General features: G+C 42.5%; 1 protein-coding gene across 1 annotated transcript in view; it reads right to left on the bottom strand.

Moving 5' to 3' along the window:
* LOC126470927 (uncharacterized) overlaps positions 1-18,963 on the bottom strand; it is a 447,426-nt gene that overhangs the window by 181,997 nt on the left and 246,466 nt on the right. The gene's annotated exons all lie outside the window — the stretch shown is intronic.

Below are 18,963 nucleotides of genomic sequence, written 5' to 3'. Positions count from 1 at the left end.
AACTAACTTTGGAACGCTCTCTCTAATGGATACGTAATACTTCGATTTAAGAGTAATTTTGTTTGTAACGGGAAACAAACTGACACTTCCCGTCGGCGATGTGCGTCGCATCGAAGACTTGAAAAACAGTATTTGCTTGGGCTGACTACAGCTACACGTAGCAAAAACGAAAGGGCAAACAGCTGCGAAACACCGGAGAAAATGCGCCAGACGACTCTTACGAAGGACTTCCTGCATGTAACGTAGCGCGACTCCGATATGAGTATGTAAGTACCTCCATGTAGGCAAGGTATTAGTGTGGCATTCGTGTCTTTTCGACGCGCTTGCGGCAAATGCAGAAAAGTGGACTATAGCGAAGTTATTAACAAATACGTCCAAACAGCACCAACGTGCTTTTCTTGGTTTGTTAATGACAAATACCGACAAGCATCCACCGGAGAATGAAGAAAGCGTGTGGCACAGCAGGTCTATCGTAAACCACCGTTGTGGAATTGTGCGACAAGGGGTGATGAAGCTTCATGATAACGCACATCCCCATATCGCAAATGTGAAGTAGAATTACACCAACTTAAGTAAAGACATTCGAACACCTGCCCTATAGTCCTGATCTCTGCCTGTGCCATTATCACTTCTTCGGTCCTTAAGAAAGCCTTGGAGGGTCGACGATTCCTCCTTGACGAATATGAGCAGCAGGCAATTACGGACGTTTTCACGCGACATGATATGGTGTTTTACCAATCGGGTACATTCAACATGGTGCGTCAGGGGAATGATTGCCTTAGTTCTCAGGGCGATTGTGTCCGATTGGCACAGAAATTCCGGATTGTATGGCCTTTGAACCGAAACTCTTTGATCGCCCCTTACACGTTTGAGGTCGAAGTTCCACACGACGGCATTTTAGTATATAACATTCTCGGTTTGAACGACGCGTCAAATATAGGTACAGCTTTGAGTTTCTTAAGAAATAGTTTATCGTGTTCGTCACAAGCAAATGACGGTCGTGGCTGCTTTTGTGGTAATTACTTATAGCCTATAGACGGCTCGCGATTGGTCGGGGTACGTCATCGTTAAGTCATGCTGCAAGAAAATTTTGATAAACGCCCATTAAATGTGGCTATATTTCATCCACACTCGTTTTATCGGTATTTTGATGATGGTACGTTTGTGCTCCGCTACCGAAGTTACGGAGCAGTTAATCGATCGAGTTCTCCTCTACGTGATGTGGATGTCCTCTTCAAAGTTGAGAGTGCTGCGTCTCCGTGGAGCAACACAGTCAACCTCCTAGTTGTGGACTTACCAGTTTGTCGCAGCCTTTGTTGTGATCGGGCGATAATACATTGCTCTGCAAAACTTAATGACTAGATAGATACAGCAACATATCATATTAACTATTAGGTGGAAATGAATAAAAATGTAGTAGAAGTTGCCAAGGATCTCGCAGTCGTACACAGAAAGGTGTATAACACATGGCGTGAGGTCGGTATGACTGCACTGAGGTGATAAAAGTCATGGGATACCTCGTCCGGATATCCTGTCGGGACCTCCTTCCGCCTGGCGTAGTGCAGCAAGTCGCTGGAAGTTCTCTACAGAAATACTGAGTCATGCTCCCTCTATAGTCGTCGGCAACTGTGCAAGTGTTTGCGGGTGCAGGATGTTATGCAGGAACTTATATCTCGGTTATGTTCCATAAATGTTCGACGGGATGTATGCCGCGCGATCTGTTCGGCCAAATCATTCGCTAGAATTGTCCAGAATATTCTTCAAACCAATCGCGAACAACTGAGGCCTGATGACATGACATTGTTGTTTGAGAACGTGCAGTCCATGAATGGCTGCAAATGGTCTCCATGTAGCCGAACATAAGAAGTTCCAGTCAGCGATCGGACCAGAGGACCCAGTCCATCCCACGTAAACACAGCCAACACCGTTATGGAGCCATCACCGGCTTTCATGGGACCTTGTCGACAACTGGGGTCCATGGCTTTGGGGGGCTGTACCACACTCGAATCCTACCAGCAGCTCTTATTAACTGAAATCGGGATTCATCTGATCGTGCTCCGGTTTTCGATTCGTCTAGATTCCAACCGATGTGGTCACGAGCCCAGAGGAGGTGCTGCAGGAGAAGTCGTACTGTTAGAAAAGGCAGTCACGTCGGTTGTCTGCTGCCATAGCCTATTAACCCAAATTTTGCCGCACTGTCCTAACGGATATTTTCGCCGTGCGCCCCACACTGATTTCTGAGGTTATTTCATGTACTATCGCCTGTCTGTTAGTACTGACAACTCTACGCAAACGCCGGCTGCTCTCGGCCACTTGGCCGCTGCGTTGTCCGTGGTGAGAGGTATTGCCTGAAATTCGGAATTTTCGGCACACTCTTGACACTGTGGATATCAGAATATTGGATTGCCTAACGACTTACGAAAGGGAATGTCTCTTGCGCCTAGCTCCAACTACCATTCTGGGATCAAAGTCTGTTAATTCCCGTCGTGCGACCATAATCACGTCGGAAAGCTTTCATATGAATTACCTGAGTACTAATGACAGCTGCACCAATGCACTACTCTTTGATTCGTCGAGTATGCGATACTACCGCCTTTTGTATATGTGCATATCGCTATCTCATGACTTCATCACCTCAATGTATAGCGCCAAATGGGACTGGCGCAGGCTGGTGTGTCCGAGCGGTTCTAGGCACTTCAGTCTGGAACCGCGCGACCGCTACGATCGCAGGTTCGAATCCTGCCTCGGTCATGGATGTGTGTGATGTCCTTAGGTTAGTTAAGTTTAAGTAGTTCTAAGTTCTATGGGACTGATGACCTCAGATGTTAAGTCCCATAGTGCTCAGAGCCATTTCAAACATTTTTTTGAGGCTGGCCCCACAACAGGAGGTAGTTGAAGAGGCGGGAACAGAGTGTCTGTCAGCCAGTGAGCAGTTAACGATGCTCTGTGGTGATGTTCTTCATTACAACACGACCTTGAGACCACATTTGGTTGGCTTGACACGGAGATTGTCATCGGGAAACTGGGAGAAGTACGAAATTTGACGAGGTTAGCCCAAGAATTTTGTATTGCTCATAGTGTTGTTTCACGTGCGTGGGAAGCGTTCCTAACTGCCCTAAGGAATGGAGGTGGTCGACCACGGTCACCTACAGCAAGAGATGACCGATACACTGTGCAACAGGTAAGAAAGGACGCACGTATAACAGCAGCTGCAATTGCAGCCACATTTAACAAAACTGCGAAGCACGCAGTCTCATGCTCCACAGTGGCAGAATGACTGCATGGAGTCGTTCTCTTCGCCCGACGATCATTGTTCTCTGTTGACATCTGCAATTCGGCGGCTGCGTTTGCAATGGTCCGTACTGACCTGCAAATCTTTGAACACGGTAAACTCACCGGTCAACGTTACTATGACACTGAACTCCTTCCCCATATGCGTATTTTCAGGGTTATGCTCTGTCCTGACTTCATTTTTACGGAGACAATGCTCGACCGCATTGAACAGCGCAAGTGGAAGAGCTCTTTTCCCCCAACTTAAAGCCTATCGAGCACGTGTGGGCTGTGGTGGGGAGACGTATTGCAGCACATCCATATGGGCCAACGACCATCCAGCAGTTGGTAACCCCGCTGGTCTACGTACTGAACGGCCTACCGCAAGAAATCCCTACCAGTCCTGATGGTCACTTGTTAAGCAGAGCATTGAGTGCTTCCCGTGGTGAACACGTATCCTGTCATGAATCATGTCCCACCTTTTGTAATGTTCACGGTATCGCCATAAATTGCGGTGCCATAAGTTAATCATTGGCTTTGAATAGAACTGTCATTTCTGTTCGTTTCATTGGGTATTTCATTCAGTTACCTTCTACGTTATAACGTAGCAGTTCATTCTACGTATGGTCCCAGTTTCATCGAGATCTGTTACTTGGCAGTGACGCATCATGTAGATTTTACTTTCATCCTTAAGTTTTGGAGCTTTGGACATCAATGCAGCATGCGCTGTCGAATTACAATAGGGATGACGACGGCGCCCTTCTGTCAGTTTGTGTGGGTACTGTGATGTGGTAGATCTGAAAGTGATTCGATTCACAAACTTATCTAATATAAATAATTTATTCCACATTTCCTGTTACGGGTTCCTCATAAGGGCTTTTTCTACTGAGTTCTATCTACAACCCATAGAAGCCTGTAGCAGGCATTTTGAAACTCTGTGCATAGAACTACAAGTATCTATGACAAGGCCAGCTGCATTACTAGGTTAAGCGTCTGAAGTACATAATTCGAAATAATGGTTATGGGGCTTGAGATATAAAGAAAGGAAAGAAACTAAAACAAGAAAACGTTGAGAAATCATGTGACGACCTACGTGTTGTACTTCTTCCTTTCTGTGGGGTTTCATCTAGCAAAATAGATAGGTTTCTGTGAATAACAAGAATGAAGCTTATTTTCCATCCATCCAAGAAAATATAGGACACCCGGTTAAGGACAGTCTCGACCTTATGGTCCCTGAAATTTATAAGACGCCTTATGAGTGTGGAAGCGACTAGATCGATCAGTCTATCTGTACCGTTACCGACCGTTTTGCAGAACACCAAAGACACATTAAATACCAGCAACTTGAGAAACCAACAGCTGCTGAACCTAGGCTCACCAGTAAACACAGAATAATGTTACATGAAACTACAATCTAGTATCACGCTTCCGCGTACTAGCATACTGTTATTAAAGAAGCAGTACAAATTAGAATGTGCGAGAACAGCTTCAAGTGGAACAGCGGCTGTGACGATAGCAATGCGTCTATGTCTATAAATTGTTGGCGCAGTAGCAGTCATAATAGTAAATTTTTCCCGACGAAGATGATGCACGATTTAGTCGAAAACTTAAACTTGTACACATATTTGACTTCATAAATAAACCGAGACTGTGATATACTGTGGATCCCCATTGTCCACTACGTAATGCGTTCAATTTGCATACAGTGTGCCACTAAGCCCTAATCTTTCATATTTATATGTGTAGTCTGTTCTTTGGGACATGTCGAAAAGAGCAGACACAATCGATAATTAATGACTTTATCTGTCCGTGGACACTGACTTTAATCAATGACGAAAGTTGAGAATTTGTGCCGGACAGGGATTCGCACCTGGGTCTCGTGCTTACTAGGCAGATACGCTGACCACTGTGCCGTCCGGACACACCGGTCATCGCCACTGCACGGACTTTCGTAGCACGCCTCCCGTCAGACAAAATCCTCATCTTAACCACACACTTCTGATGTAGTCCCCCTTGTGCATTATTATCATTAATCGCGACAATTCGCAGATTCCCGTAAGAGTTCGAGCGTGGTGTGCATTCACACTGAAGTGATAATTCGTAGTCCTCTCCTGAATTATATACACTGATCATCCAGAACATTATGACCATATATACGATATAATCTAGTCCAGGCGATAGCAGGTGAGGAATGACTGCTAGTCAGACACACGCCCGGTGAATGCAGTAAAAGCGAGAGTGCTGTTACTCGCTCCTGTGAACGGGAACGCGTTATGCAGGTCTTGAAGTAACTCGCGTCCATCTAGAAAAGTTTTTACTGAGTTTAACGAAGACGATGTTTGGCCTGATGTAATCAATGCCCTTTGGCTACATTGTCTAAAGGATCGGTCTAAGAAATACCAAATTAAGATCAACCTGATGATGCCTAAATAAGGTGAAACGCGTAGTTGAAAAATAAAAAACTAAAATTGCAACCAAGACTGTTTTTAACCAATAGTGCTGTCCGTGTGTAGAATGGAGAAGGTGCGCGATGCAACTGAGTTTGAACGAGGGCAGATTGTGATAGCCCGGAGGCTTAGCAGGAGCATTGTGGAAACTGCGTGTCTTGTCGGGTGTTCGAGGAGTGCTATGGTGAATGCCTTCAATTGTATTTGTTGTCTCTTTGAAATCTTTCTGTAATAATAGTGCAATCTGGTACGTAAATTCTGTTTAACCTCTCGTTTTCTCTATCGCGTCAATGATCGTGTGTTGTGGAACTCGAGCTTGTAACGCTTCCTGAAGTATCTCTGTCATACAAAGACCTCGGGTTGATGTTAAATGTTAAGACAGTTTAGCGCAAACACCTGTTTCATCTGAAGGTACCATATTGGTAAGATTTGTCTCTTGATAGACAGTGTGTGTTGTGGAAGGGAAGAATTTGCTATTAACAAATGTCTGTTTCATGGAATTTTATTCGTATGTTGTAAGATGAGAATCTGGGTCCGATGGGAGGAATGCTAGGGTAGTTTGTGCAGCTGCGATGATCACTGTGTCCAGATGGCGCAGTTGTCAGTGTCTCTGCCTTTGTAATCAGGAAACCTATGTTCGAATCCTGTTACTGCGCAGATTTTCAACTTTCCCCATTGATTTAAATCAACGCCCGCTGGCAGCTGACTTCATTAACTCCTTTGTGTCTTGTTTCTTTCGTATTTTACTGTCCTGGCCATATGCGACATACATTTTGTCGAAAGGAGAATTGTTGTACAGTCTACGTCGAAAATCGGCAGCATTTATTCTAAATATTCAAGCCGTCTGGGACCTGATGTTAACGTTTCGTGTATGAAATGTCGACTCATTATTACATTAGAACGCCCTCTGTCAATTAATTGCATATCTGTTATCAAATGTACTTTATGAGAGCTTGTAAAACAGGGCTCAGTATTGTCTTAAAGTCTCCTCGCCACCATATCCTCGCTGCCGTGACGCTCGCCGAACCGCGGACCTGTGCAACAGACTCTATGATAAACAGCCTAACATCTAAAACACCAAGACACGTCATCTCGTAAATTATTTGTGGTATTTTTTTACCAACCGCGACAACGTCTATGTTATTACCTCAAATAACGACAGTATCATGTATGACGTAAACTCTCTATATTATATTATTAATTTATTTTAGACTATATAATGGTAAGACAGAGATTCAGGAACCAGGTTTTAAATTGTAAGACATTTCCAGGGGCAGATTTGGACTCTGATCACAATCTATTGGTTATGAACTGTAGATTAAAACTGAAGAAACTGCAAAAAGGTGGTAAACTGAGGAGATGGGTCCTGGATAAACTGAAAGAACCAGAGGTTGTAGAGAGCTTCAGGGTGAGCATTAGGGAACGACTGGAAAGAATGGGGGAAAGAAATACAGTAGAAGAAGAATGGGTAAGACGAAATAGTGAAGGTAGCAGAGGATCAAGTAGGTAAAAAGACGAGGGCTACTAGAAATCCTTGGGTAACAGAACAGATATTGAATTTAGTTTATGAAAGGAGAAAACACAAAAATGTAGTAAATGAAGCAGGCAAAAAAGAATACAAATGTCTCAAAAATGAGATCGACAGGAAGTGCAAAATGGCTAAGCAGGGATGGCTAGAGGACAAATGTAAGGATGTAGAGGCGCATATCACTAGGGGTAAGATAGATATTGCCTACAGGAAAATTAGAGAGATAGTTGGAGAAAAGACAACGACTTGCATGAATATCAAGAGCTCAGATGGAAATCCAGTAATAAGCAAAGAAGGGAAAGCAGAAAGGTGGAAGGAGTATATATAGGGTCTATACATGGGCGATGTTCTTGAGGACAATATTATAGAAATGAACGAGAATGTAGATGAAGATAAAATAGGAGATATGATACTGCGTGAAGAGTTTGACAGAGCACTGAAAGACCTAAGTCGAAACAAGGCCCCGGGAGCAGACAACATCCCATTAGAACTAATGACAGCCTTGGGAGAGCCAGTCCTAACAAAACTCTACCATGTAGTCAGCAAGATATATGAGACAGGCGAAATACCCTCAGACTTCAAGAAGAAAATAATAATTCCAATCCCAAGGAAAGCTGGTGTTGACAGATGTGAAAATTACCGAACTATTAGTTTAATAAGCCACGGCTGCAAAATATTAACACAAATTCTTTACAGACGAATGGAAAAACTGGTAGAAGCCGACATCGGGGAAGATCAGTTTGGATTCCGTAAAAATGTTGTAACACTTGAGGCACTACTGACCCTACGACTTATCTCAGAAAATAGATTAAGGAAAGACAAACCTATGCTTCTAGCATTTGTAGACATAGAGAAAGCTTTTGACGATGTTCACTGGAATATTATCTTTCAAATTCTGAAGGTGGCAGGGGTAAAATACAGGGAGTGAAAGGCTATTTACAATTTGTACAGACACCAGATGGCAGTTATAAGAGTAGGGGGACATGAAAGGGAAGCAGTGGTTCAGAATGGAGTGCGACAGGGTTGTAGCCTATCCCCGATGTTATTCAATTTGTATATTGAGCAAGCAGTGAAGGAAACAAAAGAAAAATTCGGAGTAGGTATTAAAATCCATGGAGAAGAAATAAAAACTTTGAGGTTCGCCGATGACTTTCTAATTCTGTCAGAGACAGCAAAGGACCTGGAAGAGCAGCTGAACGGAATGGACAGTGTCTTCAAAGGAGGATATAAGATGAACATCAACAGAAGCAAAAAGAGGATAATGGAATGTAATCGAATGAAATCGGGTGATGCTGCGGGAATCAGATTAGGAAATGAGAGGCTTAAAGTAGTGAATGAGTTTTGATATTTGGGGAGCAAAATAACTGATGATGGTCGAAGTAGAGAGGATATAAAATTTAGACTGGCAATGGCAAGGAAAGCATTTCTGAAAAAGAGAAATTTGTTAACATCGAGTATAGATTTAAGTGTCAGTAAGTAGTTTCTGAAAGTATTTGTATGGAGTGTAGCCATGTATGGAAGTGAAACGTGGACGATAAATAGTTCGGACAAGAAGAGAATAGAAGCTTTCGAAATGTGGTGCTACAGAAGAATGCTGAAGATTGGATGGGTAGATCACAAAACTAATGAAGAAGTATTGAATAGAATTGGAGAGAAAAGAAATTTGTGGCACAGCTTGACTAGAAGAAGGGGTCGGTTGGTAGGACATATTCTGAGGCATCAATGTATCACCAATTTAGTATTGGGGGGCACCGTGGAGGGTAAAAATCGTAGAAGAAGACCAAGAGATGAATACACTAAACAGATTCACAAGCATGTAGGTTGCAGTAGGTACTGGGAGATGAAGAAGATTGCGTAGGATAGAGTAGCACGGAGAGCTGCATCAAACCAGTCTCTGGACTGATAACCACAACAACATTTTAGTTTTAATTTATTTATTTACCTGGTTTCACGGGACCATGCGAGCCAAAGAGTTATGGAACGAGTCAGTAGGTAGTTTATAAAATGATACTAGAAAATATATAAACAAAAGAAGTCAAACAATTAGTATATCAGCCGGCCGAAGTGGCCGTGCGGTTAAAGGCGCTGCAGTCTGGAACCGCAAGACCGCTACGGTCGCAGGTTCGAATCCTGCCTCGGGCATGGATGTTTGTGATGTCCTTAGGTTAGTTAGGTTTAACTAGTTCTAAGTTCTAGGGGACTAATGACCTCAGCAGTTGAGTCCCATAGTGCTCAGAGCCATTTGAACCAATTAGTATATCAGGAAAGAAATTGGAAAAGCGTGGTATCGTCATCCGACAACTACGAAGACGCAGGTATGTTTGACTTGGCGCTGCATGAAGATATCGATATGACCAGCGCAGGGCATATCGCTGGGAGGAAGAGCCCGACAGAAGCTGCTTACAGCGCAAGAGGCAGCTGCAGTCGATGACTGCACTAAGCAAACCCTCTGGCGTCAAGCGGCCTATGAAGTCCACCGCAGCCTAATCTAGACTAGGCACACTCAAGGGTAAGTCCCACTCCAGCTGCCATGCACGTTGCGAGGTGGACAGTTGACCCGGTGCCGATGCGCTCAATTTAATTGACTTTGTGCAGAAGCTGCTCGATTTTGCCGTTGGGAACGTAAGTCGTGCACTGCTGGAGCAAGACTTCGTCTTTCCTTTGACTTTGCCTCGCATTCTGCTGCTCCACCTGCTGCCGCTCTCACACGCTCCAGTACGTTCACTGCGCCTGGAAGCGGAAAGGGCATTAGAGTTCTGTTGTCTTGCTCCTGAATGGCTGGGAGACGTTTCTCAGTCGGATATTATTCTTATAGTGAAGACAGCAGCACCCAATTTCTGCCCGAGATCTTCAGCGTGATACTTCCAAGAAAAATTTTCATCTATCCTTAGTCCTAGGAATTAAAAACAGTCGAAGTAGCATTCGGACTGAGAATACACCGACTATACATATTCCCCTACTGGTGGTCTAATATTTCGTATTTTACTGTCATTGTCCCAATATGAATACCCTTTAAAGGAAACATAATCGTTATAAAGGGTCATTCCATGATGATGTTACAGACTCTCAGGGACGATGGAGAAAGATACATGTATCAGTTTGCGGTAAGGAACCCTGGTTCGGAAACAACAGAGTCGATAGTTATGAACGAAAATCGTTCTGGTACTTCTGGCAGTAGACCTCTTCTACTTCAAGCCATTTCCTTTCTATATTTTTGGGAGAGGCAGTATGGACCAAAACAAGATAAAACTGTCTTGTAAACAGCTGCATTAAAATCCATACCTTAAGGGCTGTGCACAATTGTCCAGTCAAACAGATGTGTTTCACAGTAGCAAAGATGAACAAGTGCTCTCAGCTCTAAAGGTGTGCGCTTTAGAGCCCGTGTTGCATATAGTTTGTTTTCTTGTTTTAGTCCATATTACCTTCTCACAAAACATGGAAAACAAAGAGCTTGCAGTAGAAGATGTACAATGCTACAGGCATCAGAATGATTTTCGGTTATATCTATTGACTCGGTCGTTTTCGTACCAGGGCCCCTTACCTCAAATTAATACATTTACCCTTCTTCATGATCACTGAAACTTTGTAGGATCATGACAGATTCACCCCGTATAATGTACCTCGAGAACTGGCCATTTTTTCAAATGCTTCCAGTGTAAATTCCCTTATTACAGTAACAACGTATCTCCGAAATCCTTTGGCATTTGTTGTTAAACAGACTTGAAATATACTACAAATACGTGCACAAATAGCTAAAATATATTGCAGTAACCACTTATATTCACTTTTTCTTAAAAGGAAGATGGGCTACATTTCCTCGGAATCCTGCTGAGAAATGTACGTCTTCTGCTTGTCATCTGTATTACAAAGGTCAAATGTCCGTTTTATTTATTATCGATTTTTAGTGCTACCATAAGATATTTAAACGTCGTAGGACAACTTTATTTAGTTTCTCGATAATACTAAAATACACGGTCGGCCACAGCTTCACGTGTGCGCCACGTACTACACTACTGGCCATTAAAATTGCTACGCCACGAAGATGACGTGCTACAGACGCGAAACTTAACCGACAGGAAGAGGATGCTGTGATATGCAAATGATTAGATTTTCAGAGCATTCACACACGGTTGGCGCCGGTGGCGACACGTACAACGTACTGACATGAGGAAAGTTTCCAACCGATTTCTCATACCGGCGTTACCTGGTGAAACGTCGTTGTGATGCCTCGTGTAAGGAACAGAAATGCGTACCATCACGTCTCCGCCTTTGATAAAGGTCGGATTGTACCCTATCGCGATTGTGGTTTATCGTATCGCGACATTGCTGCTCGCGTTGGTCGAGATCCAATGACTATTAGCAGAATATGGAATCGGTAGGTTCAGGAGGGTAATACGAAACGCCGTGCTGGATCCCAGCGGCCTCGTATCACTAGCAGTCGAGATGACAGGCAGCTTATCCGCATGGCTGTAACGGATCGTGCAGCCACGTCTCGATCCCTGGGTCAAGAGATGGGGACGTTTGCTAGACAACAACCATCTGCACGAACAGTTCGACGACGTTTGCAGCAGCATGGACTATCAGCTCGGAGACCATGGCTGCGGTTACCCTTGACGCTGCATCACAGACAGGAGCGCCTGCGATGGTGTACTCAACGACGAACCTGAGTGCACGAATGGCAAAACGTCATTTTTTCGGATGAATCTAGGTTCTGTTTACAGCATCATGATGGTCGCATCCGTGTTTGGCGACATCGCGGTGAACGCACATTGGAAGCGTGTATTCGTCATCGCCATACTGGCGTATCACCCGGCGTGATGGTATGGGGTGCCATTGGTTACACGTCTCGGTCACCTCTTGTTCGTATTGACGGCACTTTGAACAGTGGACGTTACACTTCAGATGTGTTACGACCCGTGGCTCTACCCTTCATTCGATCCTTGCGAAACCCTACATTTCAGCAAGATAATGCACGACCGCATGTTGCAGGTCCTGTACGGGCCTTTCTGGATACAGAAAATGTTCGACTGCTGCCTTGGCCACCACATTCTCCAGATCTCTCATCAATTGAAAACGTCTGGTCAATGGTGGACGAGCAACTGGCTCGTCACAATGCGCCAGTCACTGCTCTTGATGAACTGTGGTATCGTGTTGAAGCTGCATGGGCAGCTGTACCTGTACACGCAATCCAAGCTCTGTTTTAACTGAAATGCTCAGGCGTATCAAGGCCGTTATTACGGCCAGAGGTGATTGTTCTGGGTACTGATATCTCAGGATCTATGCACCCAAATTGCATGAAAATGTAATCAAATGTCAGTTCTAGTATAATATATTTGTCCAATGAATACCCGTTTATCATCTGCATTTCTTCTTGGTGTAGCAATTTTAATGGCCAGTAGTGTACATTCGGGCGGTCCGGGCTTGGCCTGTTTTGGCACGTCTCGGATTTACTTGAGCCTTCTCGGAACTGCTAAGTACAGCGTGGCATTTCATTTAGCAGTGCGAAGCGATATTGTTACTTCCGACATTTGGTAGGGAATTTTGCTGTCGGCACGACTTTCTTTGGTTCCGCAGAATAGTAGTGACAGCACTATTTATATCCTTAGTTATTTATTCATCGTATAAAGGAAATTCGTAGGTCCAATGGTTGTTAGCAATAAAAGTAGCAGTCTAGCGATCTATTGTGCCAACCTTTAAAAATAAATGGGATTACAGAACGGAAGGATGAGGGTTCTTCAATATCTATTATGCACTTGCATAATCAACGGGTACCGCAAATTTGCTACGGAACGGCTTTAAAACACTGTAAAGAAATAATTTAAATATTTATTTGACGATTAAAGAGCAAAAATGACAAATATCGACAGACAATTTGACGGGATTCGTTGTTCTGTATAGCAGGCTTGGGACACATGATGAAATTTATGGTATGAATGGTAAATTTCTGAATGTCACACACATTATTACATCGTCAGTTGCATCAGTTTTTGATGGACTTGAGCGAATAGTATGGAGACGTTATTTACTACTTCAAAGAATGTTGGTTAAGTAAACGCCTACGCCTGGAACGAATATACCATTTAAGGCTCACTGTTGCTGATTTTCTGTTGGAAAAAGGAAAGCAGTAATGAAAATTACAACACCCAGAACGAGTTGCAGATCTCCCTTTTTAAGTGAACGTGATTGTACACTACCCATAGTGAGACGTTGCATGGTCGCAAACAAATTATTAGTGATATGGTGGGAATGCATTTATACAAAAATAACATAGCAGAAGGCGTAACTTCTGATCAAAAAACCGAACATGTCCAATTCTGAGGAATTAATTGTGGCGTTGAAATAATTACGGCAATGATTTTCTAGACTTTTAGAGGATGCTGCTCACCTTACATCTGTTTTTGAGCAGATTTCGAAACCGTTTGTCGTTTGACTTGAAAGTGCCCTTATACATGTACAGATGGAACCGATCGATCAGAAATGCAGTTCCCGTTCGAAAGACAATTTTTTTAGGTTTAAAACTGTCCACATGCGGGTTGTCTTCTTCGGGAAGAGTTTCCACGTCTCCATAATGAGGTTGCGTACGTGACAGAACGTTTCGATCACCATACATGCGAGAAAGGCTTTTCTCGAATATGAAACTAATTGAGTCACTATTGTGTAGCAACCGGAGTGATAAAAGTCTCTGAAGCTGTCTGTGTCTGTCCATATGATGACCGTTTGTACAAGATGTAAGTTTCATTATGTCTTCAGCTCGCCAAAATAATTAATTAAACCTGAAAATGGTTTTGTTTGTGATCTGTCTTGTTATGTAATATGGAAACAAGCGGCATTCATGTCGTTCAATGTTCCTTGCGTGATTTCATTTCCTTCTAAATGCATCACATTCGTAGTTTTCCGCTCTTCACATTCATACAGTGTGGCGTGATAGTGGACGACGTGTGCAGCCAGGCAACAGGTCGCGGCACGCAAGCGACGGCACTGCACGTGTACTGAATTCTTTGCCGTCTCTATTGTAATCGGATACTATAGCGCTCTTTCTCTTTGTTATGGCCACAATCATGCATTTATAGATATTTAAAGATTACTACATTTTAGTAAGTTAAGTATAAATGCTGTCTAAGTCATTCTGTATTTTCTTAAAATCGTCGAGCGAAGATATTTTTCTGTAGACATCAGTGATCAAGTGGAGATAGCTGTTGACACCGAAAAGGATCAGATACATTTCATGTAATAGAACTTTCGATGTAGAGTACTTTCTGATATCCTTACCGTATGAGATGGTAGCAACCCTGTGGAAAGGGAATGAGATGTACACATTTATTGCACTAATATTTTGTATTCCTTTACCTCTTCCTATGAGCTTCTCTTCTGAATGGAAGCCAGGATGGCCGGCCGGTGTGACCGAGGGGTTCTAGGCGCTACAGTCTGGAACCGCGCGACCGCTACGGTCGCAGGTTCAAATCCTGCCTCGGGCATGGATGTTTGTGATGTCCTTAGGTTAGTTAGGTTTAAGTAGTTCTAAGTTCTAGCGGATTGATGACCTCAGAAGTTAAGTCCGATAGTGTTCAGAGCCATTTTTGAAGCCCGGATGCACGTTTGTGAGGTTAATCTGAACCTGAAATTTTCGCGGGTGACATGAATCAGTGATGTATAGCGGTTTTCCCAGTTTGAGCTGGTGTAGGCAGAAAAGCAACCTGTCTGGAATAGGTCCTTTCTGCAGCACGGTCTCAGGGAAGTACCTGTACACGTAAATAGTTTCCTGTGTTTTCTTGCAACCGGGCATTTTCGTCACATTCTCTGATCAAGGTAAAGAAAAAAAAATATACAGTTTACTACTACAATGTTATCGATTCTGTGAGGATTCTTTGTTTCTGCAAATATTTCGTCTGCTGATGGCTGACGAAGTACTAGAAGGGTAATGGAAGTAACTGTGATGAATGTTTATTGCGGTACACACAGCCAGCTACCATCAACCCGTGACTCATTGAAAAATTACGAAGTATGTTCTTCGTTAAGGATGATGACAAGGGATACTTAAGAAATTTTTATAGAAATTAATGAACTCGGGAAATATCTCAGAACTGTAAGTACAAACAAAAATACTTTCAAAAAATATTTACAGAAAGGAAAACAGTAGGAGAACTGAGGCAATTATTGAATCGCTGCTTGTGATATGACCCTTCCCGTCAGCATTTCCGCAATATCGTAGTATTTGGTGTTTTCACTGTTACGACTCATGTAATCCCACGGTATATGATAGGCCATCCGTTTAATGTGCGTGCATTTTTAAATCGCTCAGGAGTCCCCCGATATATGCTACCCATGGTAAAAAAAATGCAACAGCGCAAGCAAATCAGTTCCCGGCAATTCTCGACCAGAAAACATACCTGAATAAGTCGAGCGTGGAGAGAGGTTCGTGCCAATGGAAGAAAAAGTAATATGTTGCTCTACTCACAAGATGGTCAATGACTACCAGCAGCGAAAAATCTGTAAGAACAATGTAGATGTTTCTTACGATACAACAATACCCATTCGTGTAGCGGCCGCTTCCTCACTTTGCCCTAGCAGCGCCTACGTAACAGAATACACAGAAAATACGAAAAGTAAGGAAATACTAGATCAGACTGTTCATATTCGTAACAAAATTATCTGATTTCGGTAACTTAGTGGTAACTAGATAAGTACTATATTACTATCTTCTGGCTTCCGCCTATCATCAAGAGCCGCCACTTCTATAATTAAGATTTCATTCTAGCAAAAAATATCGACATTACAAACGTTTTTAGCAAATCATTATGCTTTGTAATGATGCTGTACTGGCACGTTTCTGTGTATATGTTAACACGCCTGGCCATGCAATGAACAGCAAATCATTTCTGCGAATGTAAAATTTTCGCATACGATATGAGTTAGATGTCGATTCGCAGACTACATGTGATTGATGTTGGATACAATCGCAAAAACTAGTATTGTGGCACCAAACGAATTATCGCTGATTGAATGGTTGCATAAAATTTTATATAAAATTGAGAACTCAGTATAGCTAGAAAAATTGGTTTCAGACGCCAGGCCTTAGCGGCGAAACGTTTTGGTAATTGTTATAGACATTTAAAGTCGTTTATTCCAGTGGCTGACAGTTTTGTGATTTTCTATCACAGAGCCATGGATCTGTAGCGTAACCTTTCTCTTGGAGGTTACTGGTGTCCGTGAGTGCAATCGGTCATTTATAGACATTAAACAATTTGCTCCGAGATAGAGAAATGATACTAATGACGGATGGATGGCTCTGTAATTCTGATGTGTCAGCCACCTGTGTTGGATAGAACAGTACGGTCACTGATGAGAGGACACAATTAGGGGAAAGGCTGAAGTTTCTGTGAGAGGCTTTTAAAACCGAACTAATGGCTTCTCAACTAGGGTTCACATGCGCCGCAAATATGGAATAGGACAAGGTTTTAATTATGCTAAACATCAATGTTAATCAGAAATTAACTAGGAAAAAAGTAAAAATAAATACTTGGTTCTACATTAAGAGGAAAATGAGCGTAAAGACACCACGGCGAGTCCAAAGGACACGAACAATGAGACCACTTCACAGTGGTTTGAAGAGTAAAGATGTAGGTGTTGGTGTAGACTTTTGACTTTACTCTGAAGCTAAGTACAGTAGCTACATGCTGCAGGCCGACCATTTTGTGTACTCGCACTGTCGACCGCTATTCCTGGTGTGAAAAATTTTAAAATTTCTTTCTTAAATCTTCATTTTTGGAATGAAAATAAATTTGGACTTAGATAACACCAACCTTCCACAATTATCAGGAGGTGATCTTACACATTTCGTTCAGGGGGAGGTTCATGTATCTGTGACGGTATGCTTAGATAGGTAACAGCATAGCACTGCGATAACTACAGTATACTATTACCGACAAGCACTGTGACATCAACCCGAAGGATGTGAAGTAGAAAACTGTCTTTTCAGTCAGAACTGTCAGCCTATTTATCGAAATAATTGGCAAACAGTTGTACAAAAGAAATTTTATTTCCGTAACAGGTTCAAAATGGCTCTGAGCACTATGAGACTTAATTTCTGAGGTCATCAGTTCCCTATAACTTAGAACTACTTAAACCTAACTAACCTAAGGACATTACACACAACCATGCCCGAGGCAGGATTCGAACCTGCAACCGTAGCGGACGCGCGGTTCCAGACTGTAGCGCCTAGAACCGCGCGGCCACTCCGGCCGGCTACGTAATAGGTTTGAGGCACTTAGCGCCCTTCTGAAAGATAGCTGCACAGGTAAATATACCACAAATAAGTAGTAGTTGAATAAGAATACTAAAATTACGAACGACAGTTTTAAAAATTTTAAAGGTAAAAAAGGTACGTACTTACAACTAACACATTATTTGCGAGTGTTGCATGCAGGATGCTGCGGTGCTAAAAAATTCAAGAGCAATACGTAATAAAATAATGAATCCATTAATACGAAAAGGGCTCGTACATACTTACATGTGGTTCGTAGTGCCAGTATAATGGTAAGTATTTTTGTACAGGTACTGTGAACTACATGTAAGTATTTACTATCACTTTTTGTATTAATGGATTCATTATTGTATTACATATTGCTCTTGAATTTTCTTAGGACAACAGCAATATCCTGCATGCATCTTATTGTTGACACTCGCAAATAATCCGGTAGTTATAACAATGTACCATTTCCAGTTTTTATATTTTTAAAATTTTTATATTTTTCTTTTCTAAATTTTAATATTCTTATCTAACTTCTACTTACTTGTAGTATATTTTTCTGTAAGATCTTCTGAAGAGGGACACCAAGTGGCTGAAACCGGTTAAGGAAATAAAACCGCTTTTGTGCAGCTGGTTGCAGATTACTTCGATAAATACGACCACAGTTGCTGAAGACGGATAAAATACTATACTATCAGACTAGCTGACCTGTGGAGAAAGGTGTACACCACGACCATTCACATTTCCTTTTAGTTTTTATTTTTCTCTAGAAATTCGAGTAACAGATATTTTATTAGCAAAATTTTTGTTCAAAAAGGTGTAGAGAAAAACTTTCCTTAGCTTCGTACTGTCTGCCGAAGTAATAGTTTATCTTGAGGCTAAGTCGGAATCGCTAGGTGAAAATGGGCTCTTGAAAAGATAAAAAGGTCGCTAACGCTCGCTTCTGCCGTGGTACTCGACACGAAAGTAGCCGGTAGTAATCATGTACTCAGACACCGACATTCAACAGATGCATTCAAGAGACAATTCTTACATGAGACGCAAATCCTTCAGGGCCTCTCAGAGAACAGTGTCATATGACAAGTTTTATTTGAGTGGTTAAATACTTACCTACGATACAGTGTTCTCAGTCTATAAACTGAGGTGTCGAAAGTCATGGGATACCTCCTAACACCGTGTCGGACCTCCTTCTGCCCGGCTTAGTGCAAGAATTCTACGTGGCATGGACTCAACAAGTCGCTGGAAGTCCCCTGCAGAAATATTGAGCCATGCAGCCTCTATAGCCAACATAATTACGAAAGTGTCACCGGTGCACGATTTTGTGCACGAATTAACGTCTCGATTATGTCCCATAAACGTTCGATGGGATTCATGTCGGGCGATATGGTTGGTCAAACCATTTGCTCAAACTGTCTAGAATGTTCTTCAGATCAATCGCGAACACTTGTGGTCAGGTGACACGGATTGTCATA

The sequence above is a fragment of the Schistocerca serialis genome, chromosome 3 (genome assembly GCF_023864345.2).
Source record: "Schistocerca serialis cubense isolate TAMUIC-IGC-003099 chromosome 3, iqSchSeri2.2, whole genome shotgun sequence".
In the NCBI taxonomy this organism is placed as follows: Eukaryota; Metazoa; Arthropoda; class Insecta; order Orthoptera; family Acrididae; genus Schistocerca; species Schistocerca serialis.
Note: the sequence above shows the minus strand (reverse complement) of the source record. Positions and strands in the feature narration are given on the sequence as shown.